Raw genomic sequence first — 10,031 nt, forward strand, 5'->3', positions numbered from 1 at the left:
AGGCTATGCTCAGACAGTGAAGTACAGCTGTGTGGTCAGTTTTCACAACTCCCCATTGTGTGGTCATGTCCAAATTCCCCCCACCCCTGCCCCCTCTCTACTTTACACCTGGAGGTGCTCCACATGTATGAAAGCAACATGCCTCATGTCTGAAAGGGTACACTTCACGTATCCCCCGGGTCAGGCTCAGGGCAAGCAATCCTGACCTGACCCGGAGTACATGTCTGAAAGTGGCTATAGTGTCTTTTCTTTAATCTGGTGGCATTTTTCAGTCGAAAGTGAAATGACACAGATGGTTTATAGTGCCGGCCCCATTCACTGGACCCAGGCTACCATTCACTGACAACTGGCACCAATGCAAAATTCGAACGACCAGTAACATGACAATAAGGGCCCTATCCTCGCAAAAGCTGTAATTTAGCATTTGCGCTCATTTTAAGCTGCACGCAATGCAAATTGGGCGCGTGCACAAGCGCATGCATGTTATAATTGTACTGGACATAGGCGTGCCACATGCCAAACCAGGATAGATGGCATTATCCTATCGTCAGCAGCGCACTTTCAAACCCGTAAGGAACTCTAAAACAATTATATTATTTTATTTATCATTACTTAATAATGTTATAATGTTAAATACTGTAGATACTGAGTTAGCTATACATGAGGCGGATGTAGTTTATACATTAAAAATAAAATACATTTTGGATTTCTTTGGCGAGCTACTTATTGATGGCTTGAGATCTACCGGTAGATCACGATCTACCTATTGGGCACTCTTGTTTTATGGACACTCACGATTCAGTACGCCGCTGGTTGCCATGGTGCATTGGTTCCAGCCTTAAAACTCATTATATAAGGATTTTTTTAAATGTCTATGGAGAAAATGAATGGGGGAATTCTCTTCCGGACCAAGAGACGTCATGGAACGTCACCTGACTGTTGAGATCTATAGGAAAGGCCTGGGACTTGAACCCCTAACCCTTGCATTGTTAGTGCCTTGCTTTACCCAAGGGGTTAAACCAGGAATAGAACCTCTAACCCCGGCAGGGTTATTGCTGTGTTCTGCTAGTTTACCTACATCCAGGAAAAGTGTCTTTGTGCTCTCCCTATTGAACTATGCATGGACCACAAATCAAAATGTAAATGAACGTTGATTAATCATTTCCTTTGACACAGTAGGCAGCAATTTGGGTGGAGACTGTGTGTGTGTGTGTGTGTGTGTGTGTGTGTGTGTGTGTGTGTGTGTGTGTGTGTGTGTGTGTGTGTGTGTGTGTGTGTGTGAGAGTGAGTGATGAGGAGAAGAGGGGGAAAACAGAGGTGGTTAAAAAGTTTTTTTTGCTCAGTTTTGCACACACAGCAACAATACCTAAATCCAAAGATGTTTTCTGTTGTGCTTTTCTCATCCAATCCATCCAAGGAACTGCTGCGCTTTCAAATCGGCTTTCTTCTCCAGCTTTACTCTTTGCTTTACAAAGCCCATACTTGTCCTAAATATCCCAGCTGTGTTCCGTCACAATTCATTTGGGAGCAGAGTGTGTCTGACGACTAAAGCGTTGGCACAGTGCTTTGTGGGCGTGAGAGACGCCATGTACACACTTGTGAATAGGCCTTCGTTCAGGTTGCCTTTCTGCCTCTCTTACAGAGCATCAAAGGAAGCATCACTCTGTGTGCTGCAGTGTTGAACGCCCAAAACATATATACTTCTCATGGATTAAAGTATAATCCATTATACTATTATACTTCTCATGGATTATACTATTATATATTATACTTCTCATGGATTGATCATTTGTTGCCTTAAAAGTGTCTTGAACTCTCTGGTAGTATCCTGGGTTGTGTATATTTCTGATAAAGCCCCCAAATCAGTGATTCTATGACCTCTTGCTCCAGTAGCGACTGGAGGATTCTCTCTCTCTCTCTCTCTCTCTCTCTCTCTCCATTCCCTGCCATTGTATGGAGGAACAGTCTGAAAAATCACACTTAGCACAGAAATGAATGGAAGCAAATCAGATTCTGACTGTATAAGAAAGAAAATTGTCTTCTGGTTCATAGGGTTCTTTATCTTAAACCCCCAACATGTAGAAATCTGCTCAGCTGCAGCAACAGCGGCCTCCGTTGCCACAAGTGTTAATTACAGGTGCTAAATGCTACACCTCCCTGTTTGTATGTTCTGCTCCGATATCAGCCTTGCATGTATTTTATTGTTTCTGCCTGTACTCTCTACTTTACTAACCTCTCTAACTGATTCACTGGGAAACAGCTGGGTTTTGCGTTGACTTGCTTAACTACAAATATGTCATAGGCTTATGTAGGGCTGGAGGGCGACCGCGCTGGGGACCGTGCGCCGTTGGTTGGACGAGAAAAAGCCTTGCCTCGCTGAAAATGCGGTACATTTCTCCAGTACAGTTTTATATACGCATCAAGACTCCGCCCAAGCAGAAGACATAAAGTCATATAAGCTGTGTGCTCAATAGATGACACAATGAGTTATTCCTGTCCCGAAGTACAAGTAAAACCTTTCCAACAGTTCAACTTTGTCTCTGCTCACAGAAGCGAATTGAGCTGCGGATGCCATTCCGTAAAGTAACGTTGCAGACGTCCGTATTTGTGAAATTGGTGTCTTAACATTAACGTTAATTTCCCGGGCTCTTATTAATAGATAGGACACATGTTAACACGCTACGTTAACATGAATTGAAACTCACCCACATCGAATTATGTGTAACGTCGGGTGAGATCAAACGAGCGGCGTCAGTGGAAGACCAAAATGCGAGACTCATTAGCCAGGAATGGGTCTCGCGCTACTTTTGCATGCTAAAATAAAGCTGATAATGTACAATTTGATTCAAGGGGGGGAAACCCTTTCAGAGTACAACACAAACTGTTGTTTTGCTGCAACTCAACAGTGCTGCTTAATCCAGGAGATGTCGGGACTCTCAGCTCTGGATCAAACCATCGCGTCACTAGCAATTCCACCATTGTCAAGGGATATGATTAGCTGTGTGAGTGGGGGCGGGTCATGGGGCGGGTGCACTCAGAGTTTGTCGGTTAAATGATTGGCTGTCACTTGTACTAACAAGGTACATGATTGGCTGTATGAGCCAAGGAGCAGAGGGAAGCGCTCTATAATGTACTGGATGAAAGTGGTAAGATTTCATACATAAACAAACAGAAAAAAATGACGCGATTATCGATTCTGGAATAAAAGATCGATTCAAAAAATCGTGACATTAAAAATCGCGATACTTAAGTGAATCGTTTTTTTCCCCCACCCCTATAGTCTATATGAATCTGTCGTTATAACAGAGGATTATAAGATACATATATAGTCTCTATGAATCTGTCGTTATAACACAGGATTATAAGATACATATATATAGTCTATATGAATTCAATTCAATTCAATTCAATTCAATTCAATTTATTGTTGTCCACGATGTGGAAATTTGTCTTTGGCTTCACGGTTTGCTTGCACACATGTAAAGTACAGTACACAGACACAGACACAGCACAGGAAAAGATAGGGTACATAATAAAACATATAACAAGACAACAGGACAACAGCAGCACAACACAGACAGCGATAACGGACATGGTTCTGATGTGGATGAGTCTGACGTTTATGAATTTAGCAGATTTATTGCGTTTGGTATGAAAGATTTTTTGTAGATGTTCTTGGTTGCTGCAGGAGCTCTGTAGCGTCGTCCCGAGGGCAGTTTTGTGAACTCATTATAAAGGGGATGTACAGGGTCACACACAATTTGTCTGGCTTTTCGTGCCACCCGTGTTTTATAAATACATCCAAGTTGTTCTTGTTCTTTCCCAATCATTTTACTTGCCATGTTTGTAATTCAGGACAATCTATTTCTGTTCTTAGCTCCTAGATTCCCAAACCATGTACACATGTCAAAGGTCAAAATACTTACTCTGTCGTTATAACAGATACACGTCATTATGGTCTCATTGAAAGTGTCGTCATAACGTCACTCTGCATATGATAGAAGTGAAAAGCTGGGCGTTGTGGTTGAAGTGAGTGTGGATTAAGGTGACAGCCCGTGCTCGCTCTCAAGCACGCTCTCCCCTCAGCGTCATACCAACGCCCAGGACACCCGGCGCCGGGCGAGTCACAGCAAAGGAGCTTAGTGCTCTCAGCCCACAGTCCTGCTCTATGCCAGCATCTGTTGTCGCACACACGCACGCACGCACTCACGCACGCACGCACACACACACACACACACACACACACACACACACACACACACACACACACACACACACACTCCTCAGCAAACACATGCTGCTCAGCCATAAAGCCTGTTTTAAAGCATTGGGGAGGAGATATAGGGAGATGTGTGTGTGTCTGTCTGTCTGTGTGTGTGTCTGTGTGTCTGTGTCTGTGTGTGTGTGTGTGTGTGTGTGTGTGTGTGTGTGTGTGTGTGTGTGTGTGTGTGAGAGAGAGAGAGAGAGAGAGAGAGAGAAGGGGGGGGGGGGTGATATGTGGTTGCCGATGAAGGAAGGCTTTTCACAGAGGACAATTCCTCTGGAGTCACAACAGGTGTGTGTGTGTGTGTGTGTGTGTGTGTGTGTGTGTGTGTGTGTGTGTGTGTGTGTGTGTGTGGCTGAGGGGAATTATGAGCAGGGGACTAAGGGGGGAGGGGGGGGGGGGTTATGAAGGGTCCCCTCTGCCCCACCTGTAGCCTGTCAGCTGTTGTAAGCCTGTTAAAACGTCAGCTGCTCCTATCCGCCCACCCCTCCCCCCTCCTATCTGCCCACCCCTCCCCCCACTGCACATCAAACACTTCGTTGCCTTCACGTTTGCTTTGTGCACAACAGGCCCTCTCTTGCCCGTGTCGTCCGCCATGACAGTTACAATGTAATAAATAAAAGTTCAGCGACAACGAAATCAGATTTCAAGACGGGATTATTATGTTTATTTATGAGCCACAAATCTTCCTAGCGATGGTATTGTAAACAACGATTTAAGAATTTAAAAGTGTCCTACTTTGGATGGAGAGCTTGTGAAACTGTGACGGTCAAGCATCTCATTTGTGATTACTACAGCAGAATACGTTACGGTTGCGGTTTGTCAACAATATGGCGCCATCATCCGCGGTTATGGAATAAGGTAGTGTGGATCAGCACGAGTCAGAGCCAAGAGACAAGTGCTTCCAAAGCTCCTTCTCCATGAAAGAACCATTTGAAGACACACTTTTGATTCCAAATATTTATAATAATAATAATAATAATAATAATAATAATAATAATAATAAACTTTATTTATATAGCACTTTTCAAAACAAATGTTACAAAGTGCTTAACAGGCAATAAAATACATAGGAGTACAGTGATTTGCTCTTGTTAGCTAAGAGCCTGCTCTCTCTCCAGTCGGCCATGCCTGTGTGAAAGTCACACGGGTTGAGTGATTTATTGGGTTAATTTGCTTGATAGATTCAAATGTAATATACCAACAAAGGATGCAGTATCATAACTATGTGGATATCACAGCAAGGTCCTATTACCCTCAAGTTGTTTGGCAGGCAGGCAGACAGAGAAACAGCTTACTGCTTCAATCAACAGCACATTAAACAGTATGTAGGCTATGTAGGGAGGCATGCACTGAGTGTAGGACTGCAACTAATGATTATTTTCATTATTGATTAACCAAACACATTTTCTTTCTGTTTAATCGATTCATCATTTTGCCTACAAAATGTCAAAAAGAATGTAAAATGCCCATCACAAGTTACCAGAGCTCTAACTGATTAAAGTTGCTTACGTAACCCAAACCCAAACCCAAATAAAATATGCATTTAATATTGAAAAATAAAAAAGCAGAAAATATGAGCATTAATGAAGCATGACTAAAATCATTATCACAAATGATCAACATTTTAAATGATAATCTATTCATTTTCTGTCAGTTGACTTATCGATAAATCATCTCATCGTTTGAGCACTGAGTGTACAGTACAGCATTTGGAACAGTTGTGTCTCTCCCCCTCCCCCCCCCCCCATGAAATAGACTGAATCCAAGTGAAATCTATGGCCCTTTATTGATGTCGCCTAAATCAACCGTTATGAATAAAGTGGACGTGTGGACAGTTTAAAGAGGAGATTTAAGACATAGATTGAGCCAAAACAAACTGGTGCAACTGAACATACAGAGACAGAGAGATCTTGCGGTGTCACAGTAGATGGTGACTGCATGGAAAAGCACAGGAGGGGGACTGGGCGACTCGTGCTCGGGCTGGGGGCTCCCAGGGTTTGTGGTGGCAGCTGAGTGAGTGAGGCAGACAGTTGAAGGCAACAGGTTGCTGTGTCTGTTAGGGCTCGTCTTGCCACTCTTGACCTTCAACCTTTAGCTGTGACAGCTCCACATGGGGGGGCTGAGCCATCCGCTCCTTTCGAGGGGCTGGGCCATCCTCTCTGGCCCGGGGGCTGGGTGATCCGGTCCGGACCGGTGGCTGGGCGATCCGCTCCGGGCCGGGGGCTGGGTGATCCGGTCTGGGCCGGGGGCTGGGCGATCCGCTCCGGACTGGGTGATCCGGTCCGGGCCGGGGGGCTGGGCGACCCGCTCCGGGCCGGGGGCTGGGTGATCCCCTCCGGGCCGGGGGCTGGGCGATCCGCTCCGGACTGGGTGATCCGGTCCGGGCCGGGGGCTGGGTGATCCCCTCCGGGCCGGGGGCTGGGTGATCCGCTCCGGACTGGGTGATCGGGTCTGGGCCGGGGGGCTGGGCGATCCGCTCCGGACTGGGTGATCCGGTCTGGGCCGGGGGGCTGGGCGACCCGCTCCGGGCCGGGGGCTGGGTGATCCCCTCCGGGCCGGGGGCTGGGCCATACCAAAGTTCCCCTGGTTAGGAGAGCCCGGCTGGGGCTAGAGGAGACACAGATGCACGCTGCCTGTTGGCCCGTGCTGGGGAATGTGGGCCATACCATTGGAAAGAATCAGAATCACTTTTATTGACACAATATGCAAGATTTCATATGAGGAATTTGTCTTAGTGTCATGTCAGTATGCAGCATAGCGGTCAAATAAATATACAGAGATACATGTAAATGGAAAATAGGAAAAAAGTGCAGTCTCATTTGCTTTTTAAGCAGGTCATGTTGCTTCAGACTAGGGCTGCCACAAACGATTATTTTGATAGTCGACTAGTCACCGATTATTTTAACGATTAATCGACTAATCGGATCATAAATTGCAACTTATCGCACAATTACTCAATCGCTCTGATTTAGCTATCATCAGCTTTAGGGCTGGGTTAAAAAAATCGATTCTCCGACTTTTTTATCGATTTTTATTTTAATCCTTTGATATCGATTCATATGTCCAGAGATCGATTTTTTTAAATAAAAAAATAAAAAAATAAAAAAAAATAATAATAATAATAATAATAATAATAATAATAATAATAATAATAATAATAATAATAATAAACAGGCTAAAATATGCTGTGTGTGGTAGTTGAAACATAGTTTCAAGTTGACGTTTATTTATGTTTGTAGTTGAAACAAAAACATAAATACTGTAGGCTACATAAATGGAAATGTTTGATCATTAATATCTACTTTTAGAAATGATATAGGCTAGGGCTGCTCGATTAATCGAATTTTAATCTAGATTACGATTTGGGCTGTCCACGATTATGAAAACAAGATAATCGACATCAAACGATTTTGCGGCTCTTGTCTCTCTCGTTCTGTCTTGTGTTGTAAATCAAGCGCACCCCTTCCTTTGCTCGGCCCCTCCCCCAAAGCCCAAAGAAGCACACCAGCTCGAGTTGTGACTGTCGTGTGAAGAGCCACAGGCACGTCGCACGTTTCTCCTCCCTGCTTATTTCACAGAAAGAGAGCCGCTGGTCGAGAAGAGAGGTGAAACAACGTATGTGGGGTGGAAACACTATGGTTTCGCCGAGTTTAAAGGTCCTTACACTGCACATATCTTGCACTGTTTGTTCCAAGTCTGTGCCTGTGATTGACAGGTGGGTCAAAACTCGCATCGCAATTCTGTGCTGTATATTCGCATCGCTCTTTAACTGATGTGTAACTTAGTAAGTTACACATCAGTAAGTTAGTAAGTAACTTAGTAAGTTAGTTAGTAACTTAGTAAGTTAGTAAGTAACTTAGTAAGTTACACATCAGTTAAAGAGCGATGCGAATATACAGCACGGAATTGCGATGCGAGTTTTGACCCACCTGTCAAGATATGCGCGGTCGTGGCAGCACCCCGCAACACGACCTCTCCCTCTGTTTAATCACTTGAAATCCACTCACAAAGTGGTCTATGACCAAGAAATAACGCTAAATGAACAAAAAGACAAAGCCCCATCTAGTTACTCCTGCCACAACACAGTCATCGATTCAGGACACTCTTTACTATGCGACCGCATATTCAACAGCTAACGATCTCACAGATAAACATTAACAATAGCCTATTATGAACCTAAACGTAAGTCGCTTTGGATAAAAGCATCTGCCAAATGAGTAATTTAATGTAATGTAAATAAATACAATAAATACAAAGTTACTTAGAACAAATTAAAACACAAGTTAAAACACAGTTAAAACATGGCAAGACAGACGGAGCAAATAAAACAAAAACAGTCGGAGCAGACAGGCAGGGGATAAGCACTAGTTCAGGAAGCGGTTGCAGGTGTCAGTGAATATGTCCATGACAGAGTCCTTGAAAGCTGACTTGGAGATGCTATTGTCCAGTTTTAGTGTTTTTTTGTATTGATTTTGATTTTGTGTTAGGCCACGCCCACTTTTTACATCTGTGGTGCCCCCTTTTGGTCAAATTGCGAAATAGCATGTCAGAAATGCCATTCCAGATGAGGCTGAGAAGTTTGCAACCGATTAAGCGAATGGACTTGATTTACCGCTATTACATCCTTACACCATAGACCCCGCCCACTTTCACCAATGATGACAAAACTTCTGATTTTGACTAGGACATCCCCCTTGATATATCTGCCAAGTTTCACGATCATTGGACAAACAGGTGTGGAGTTACGGCCTTTTTTGTCTTAGGCCACGCCCATTTCTGGTGTTTATGGCGCCCCCTTTTGGTCGAATTTCACAAGATTTGACAGACATGGTCTGTGATGATCTCCAAACATCTCCAGCAAGTTTCGTGAAGATTCGTTAATCGGTCATGAAGTTATGAGAATTTAGCTGAGATGCCACGCCCTCTCACAACTTTAACGATGAATATCTCTGAAACGAAAGTAGATTTCAAAAATCCAAAAATCATGTTTGTAGAGCTTGCTCCATAGATGCTTCCTAGCGATTTTGGTGGGAATTGGACAAACGGTCTAGGACAGGGGTGCCCACACTTTTTCAGCTTGGGAGCTACTTTTAAAATGACCAAGTCAAAGTGATCTACCAAACATATTTATTTATATATATATACACTGAGTATACAGTGGAAAACAGTGGAACAGTGGAAAAACAGTGGAAAAACAGTGGAAACAGTGGAAAAACAGTGGAAACAGTGGGAACAGTGGAAAAACAGTAATTTTTTTTTTTTTTTTTTTTTTTCTCCCCTCAATGCCATGCGATCGACCACACTACCTTCGCGATCGACCGGTCGATCGCGATCGACGTATTGGGCACCCCTGGTCTAGGAGGAGATGTAAAAATGTGTTTTCCAAACTTTTCAAAATATCTCAAAAATTTTCCAGATGGACCTTGAGGGTCCTTATGGCAAATTTGTAGAGCAGGTTCACCTGATCATGGGGAAACATAATGCTTGAAAATCGGACAAACGGCGTGGAAGTTATGGCCTTTAAAGTAAAACCTCAAATTATAGTGCCACCTTCAGGCCGATTCCAAAAATATTTCTTGAGCAGAAACCAGCCACCAATATCTGTCATTGTGCCAAATTTCAGGTCTCTGCCATTTACCAACTCACGGGAATTTGCGTCGGGGCAGATGAACAACAAGGACAAGGACACGAATAATAAACCAGCACAAAAACAATAGGGTTTCAGCCCCTTCGGGGCTTGAACCCCTAATAAATAGTTTCAGTC

Source organism: Poromitra crassiceps (assembly GCF_964638095.1).
Source record: "Poromitra crassiceps genome assembly, chromosome: 1".
Classification (NCBI taxonomy): Eukaryota; Metazoa; Chordata; class Actinopteri; order Beryciformes; family Melamphaidae; genus Poromitra; species Poromitra crassiceps.